Below are 6,000 nucleotides of genomic sequence, written 5' to 3' on the forward strand. Positions count from 1 at the left end.
AGTTTTGAACTCTTCCATAGCTTGTGAGGAGTTTTCCTTATTTGAGGAGGGTCCGGATGCTTGTTTGTTCTCCTCCTCTCTTTGCTCGGTTGTCTGGATTTTCTCTGTGTAAAAGCTGTCGAGTGTTAAAGACTTCTTTTTCTTGTTGTTATTCTTTCTCTTCTGAACTTCCTGAGGCTAAGTAGCCATTGTTACCCCAGCAGCTTCTCAGATTTATCCTCGCGCTCAGGGTCTGTCCGCGATCTATTGGCTCCTGAGGTCTGAGTTCTGGTTTTTTCCAAGGTCAAGCCCCCTGGTGGACCCCCTTGCTTGATCCTCTGCAGGAGGTTCCTTTACAAGTCTCAGGGCGCTGCTTCCACAGTCGTATACCCGTCCACACTGGTTCCCCACTTAGGCTTTAGTTCCTGGCTGTGTCTGCCTCCACCCACGCCTCCGCAGTGCCTGCGCTCTCAGCCTGCGCTCTGCGCCCAGCGTCCTGCTCCCGCGCTCAGATTTTGCCTGCGTTTTTTGGCTTAATGGGGTCCTAAGTCTTGCTGCTCTCAGGAACAGGCCCTGGAGCTGCCAATGACTCGATGGGTGCCCCAAACTTGCTCTATTTCTTTTTAGCTGGCTTCGGAGCTATAGATGTTGTGTGTGGAGGGGGTGGGGGTGGGGTGATTGCTCAGCCCGCAATTTCGTGAGGGCTGTTTCACCCCTTTATAGCATGGAAATGCCTTGATTCCACGTACCTTCCACACTGTGCCCTGTTGTGGGGGTTCCTCTGTTTGTCTGGACTTGTTTTTATGTCCCCTTGAGGAGTTTTGTGTGTTTCAGTCAGGATAGGTTAAGAGCTGCTTCTTACTCTGCCGCCATCTTAACCCGGAACCCTCTGCCCAAACTTTTTTAACAGAAAGAGAGAAAAATAAAATCATCTCTCTTGTTAATCAGGCCCAAGGAAGGAGAGCAATTCATTGACCACATGATGACCCAAAATGGAACCCTAACAATGAACAGGATTACACAAAACTATGCCAAGAGAGGCATTATTAACAACAATGAGAGCTTGTTCTGACAGACCTGGTACATGGACGAAGTTTGAGAGTCCAAAACAAAAAAAAAAACAATGAAAATCCTTCCAAATTTATGGACAGACTTATTGAGCTGGGAAGTAGATATATAGACCTGCATCTTTCCAGAGAAAAGGATGCCAGGCAGATTAGAAGGCAGTTTGTAGAAAACTATTGTAAAGTGGTAAAAAATTATTTTAAAACCCACTGCCAAAATTGGTCTGGAAGAATTGAGAAAAGTAGCTGTATATGTATTTAACAGCCACTAGAGGAAAGATGAAGATGATAGTGAATCAGTAGAGGAATTAAAGAAAGAAAATAAAATTTTAAGAGAAAAACTGGAAAAAGCAAATCAATCATTGATGTGTTACTTCTGTGGGAAAAGGGGTCACATAATGATGGTCTGTAAGAAGTGGAACCAGGCAAATAGGAATACTAACAACTTTAGAAATAAAAATAATTATAGATATGACAATAATCGTAATCACAATCAAAATGATTACAGAATTAATACTCCAAATGAGGCAAATGATAATACACAAAAAAATATCCAACAACAATATATCCAAAGTGGAGCTCACCACGCTATATTCAGAGTGGAAATTCCCCTCAAAGAGGGGAACCCTAGAGAAATGGCCAATGACCTTTATGAAGGTCTGAGAGGGGAGAAAGACTCTGGAATTGGAGAGTGAAACCTTTGATTTCCCAGATCCTGATATGTTAACACCAGTTATCCCAGCCCATTCTTCCTCACATAGTAATGAACCTCATGTAACTCTAAAAGTTGGGAACACATGTTATGATTGTCAACTAGATACTGTGTAGAGAGCCATAAATAAACAGTTTAATCTGTAAATCCTATCAGATCCAACTATAGCTGATGATTATAAATAATTGATGACTCCTTTCATTATTAAAAGTTTTCCTATGTAATAAATCATTTTAATTTAAAGAAAAGTAGGAAATATGTGGGAAGCCAATAAGAAAATAGATAAAAATCTGAGACTCCTCTTTTGACCCCTTTTGTGATCCTTGTGATTTCTTGTTGAAAAGTATTGTGACCTTATTGAAAAGCTTTAAGTTCCTAGCAAACCTGCATTTAAAAGGTTAACACTTTTTCCCTTTGACTAGGAATGCAGCTGCCTGGTAAAGCCAAGGCCAAAACCTTAGCAGGGGCAATTCAACCCTGAGAAAATATTCCCCAACTTGGCTTTCTGATAAGAACCCAGTCAAAATTCAGCCTTGGCCTTGTTCTATTCTGAAACCAATGAGACCTTTTGTGTTTTTATATGACATAATTTGTAACTTCTGCGCATCTTCAAAGTTTCAGGGGGGTTCCTTTGTGTGAAATGAGTCTTGAAATAAATATATAATAAACATGCTCCTAGAGACAGAGCTGGAAGCATGAGCTAAAAAATCATCTCCCGTGTCTCATTATTTCCTTATCAACTAAGTTGTCCTTATCAGATTATCAGATATGATAAATAGATCTCAAGAATACTGGAGCTTCCAGATCAGTTTTGGTGAGTAAACCAGATGCTGAATGCAATTCTATTGGTTTTCTAAATGTAGTAGGTGTATCAGGAACACCTCAAAAGGTCCCAACACTTTTCCCTCAAATGGTATCTGTGTAGACCATTCTAAAACAAAGTAGACCATTCTTTTCTTTTAATGCCTTGTTTTCCTATAAATTTGTTAGGAAGAGACCTATTATGTAAACTTAGAGCCACAATAACATGCTTTCAAGATGTCGCTATGACACTAGAACTGCCTGAGGAACCTCTAAATTTGCTCCCTGTACTTCTCTCAGACAGACATTAGGAGAAAGAGCTTCCCACCTTTTAAATATCAGCTGAGCTACCTGAATCTCTCTGGGCCACATCTTCTTCCAATGTAGGCCTACTTAAATCAGTGGTTCCTGTACAAATTAAGACCAAAAGTGGCCTACCTCCTTCTATTCCTCAGTAACCCCTATCAAAAGAGGCAATTGAGGGAATTATCCCAGTAGTAAATTCGTTAATTGAGCAAGGAATAACAATTCCATGCAAATTTGATTATAGTACACCTATTTTACCAGTTAAAAAGTCAAAATTAGGCCCAGATGGAAAATATGTATATAGATTTGTACAAGATTTAAGGGTTGTAAATAACCATGTCATAAAAAGACATCCTATTGTTCCAAAACCAAACACAATTATCTCCTCTATTCCTAACCCAGCCACATACTTTACTGTAATAGACTTGTGCTCAGCATTTTTCTTAATACCAATTAATGAGAATTCCAGGAATATATTTGCTTTCACCTGGAAAGGTTCCCATGGACCTGGTGCCAACTGCCACAAGAGTTCGTGGACAGTCCTAAATTGTTCTCACAAATTTTGAGTCAAGATACAGATAATATTGAATTTAAGAATAGCCATTTAATTCAATACATGGATAATTTGCTCTTGGCCTCACCAAATGCTACAGCATGCCTAGAAGATAGAAAGTATCTTATTTTAGAGCTACATAAGAGAGGACACAAGCTCTCAAAGGCAAAAGTTCAATGGTGTCTCCCCAAAGTGGACTATTTAGGGTTCACTTTAACTGCTGGTGCCCATTCTATTGCTCCTAATCACATTGAAGATATTCAAAAATTGAATATTTTTGAATTGAATATTACACCCACCACTAAGAAACAGTTGAGAACAATTTTAGGAGCAACCGGATTTTGTAGACAATGAATTCCTTGCTATTGGGAAATTACTAAACCCCTTATAGCACTAACAAAAGATTCATTTTCTGAACTCTTGAGATCCATTTATCATCTCCAGATAATCTGATAAGGATGGATTAATTGATAAGAAAGAAACAGGACACGTTTTTCTGACAGCTCATGTTTCCAGCTCTCCTTCTGGCAGCATGGAATTTATTATATATACTCATTTCACACAAAATAACCCCCCCAAAACTTTGCAGTTGCACAGAAGTTACAAATTATGTCATATCAAAACACAAAAAATCTCATTTGACTTCAGAATAGAACAAGGCCAAGGCTGAATTTTGGCTGGGTTATTATCAGTAAGACAAATCTGGCAATATTTTCTCAGGGGAGAATAGTCCCCACTGGAGGGGGTTGTGTCTAGTTTTTGTCCAGTTTTGACCTTAACTGTCTAGAAACTCAGAGCCCAGGCAACTTTTTGCTTAATTTCTGTCTTTAGTCTTGGAGAGAAATTGTTAACCTCTTAACTGTTGGTTTGCTAGGAACTTAAAACTTTCCAATAAGGCTATAATACTTTTTGATAAGTAAAGGTGTGGATCATAAATGGAGTCAAAAGAGGAGTCTCAGATTTTTATCTATTTGAGACTCTGATTCTCTTATTGGCCTCCCACACTGAACCACTTAGATTAGAGGTGGAGCACCTGTCAGCTCTGTCAAATTTCAAACAGACTATCCTGTCTGCCCCTGCTCTAGGCATTCCAGATTACAAAAAGTAATTTACTTTGTATGTACACGAACAGAGATGGGTGGCTTCAGGTGTTTTAACCCAAACTTTGGGACCAGCTCAGCATCCAGTTACTTATTATTCAGCCCAGCTGGACCCAGTAGCTTCAGAAGCACCACCGTGTCTTAGAGGCATAGCTGCCACAACTTTCTTAGTAACTAAAGCTGCTGATTTAGTATTGGGATGCCCATTAACAATAATGTGCCCATATGAAATTGAAGCATTGTTGCTAAGGCATAGAACACGGCATTTTCTGACCAAACACTTACAAGATATGAAGTCACATCGTTGGGCAACAAGAATATTATTTTAAAACATTGTACAACTCTTAACTCTGCCACCTTGCTTCCAGATTTACTAGTTCCAGGAGAACCACTACACAGTTGTCAATCTTTAGTGTCCATGGCTGAAAAGCCTCAAGACAATCTCCTGGACACTTCCTTTAGACAACACAGATCTAGTCTTATTCACTAATGGTTCTTCTTTCATGAGGGATGGCATACATTATACTGGAGCTGCTTTAGTCACAGAATTGTCACTGTGTGGTCAACTTCATTTTCCTCAAATATAAATGCTCAAGGTGCAGAACTTATACCCCTAAAACATTCCTGTAAAACATGCCAAAGTCAAAAAGGCAACAATTTATACGGATTACAGGTACACATTTGGAATTTCTCATGCAGTGAGTATGTTATGGCTTCAAAGGGGATTTTTAACATCAGCTGGAAAATCTACAGCAAATGCAGAAATAATGAAGTTCCTTCTGCTCTCCAGCTACCTGAAGCCCTAGCCATAGTTCATTTTTCTGCTCATACAGGTGGAACTGGCCCTGTTTTTTGGAGGAGGCTTCGTGGATTGAACCCTTGTTTAATTCACCACCAAGTCCTCTGTCTGAGGAGTTAATGTGCTCTGCCTGGGTTGAGCCAGGATGGAGCAACATTTAGTGTGATAAGCTAGACTTCTTACTCTACCCTCTTTTACATTTCTCTACTTTCACTCTTTTCCACCTCTTTATAAATAAAGCTACTGAAAGTCAATTTGACTTGACCTATAATATTTTTTTTAAATCGGTTACCACAGTACTATCTTAGAATTCTCATATATTTAGCCAAACCCTTAATTTAAATTCCCTACCTATGAATACTAGATTTTGAGTCAAAGGCTTTTTGGCTTGGGAAGTTTTTTCATTGGATCATAGATTAGAGCTAGACAGAATCTTTGGGTTGTTTTTCAGTCAGTGTTAGTTGTGCCTGACTCTTCATGATCCTATGTGGGGTTTTCTTGGCAAAGATACTAGAGTAGTTTGCCATATCCTTCTCTAATCTCATTTGACAGATGAAAAAACTAAAGCAAACAAGGTTAAGTGACTCACCTAGGGCAACCCAGCCAGTAAGTGTCTGAGGCCATATCTGAACTCAAGAAGATGAGTCCTTCTCACTTAAAGCCTGGCAATCAATCCACTGGGCTAC

The sequence above is a fragment of the Gracilinanus agilis genome, chromosome 2 (assembly GCF_016433145.1).
Source record: "Gracilinanus agilis isolate LMUSP501 chromosome 2, AgileGrace, whole genome shotgun sequence".
Lineage (NCBI taxonomy): Eukaryota > Metazoa > Chordata > Mammalia > Didelphimorphia > Didelphidae > Gracilinanus > Gracilinanus agilis.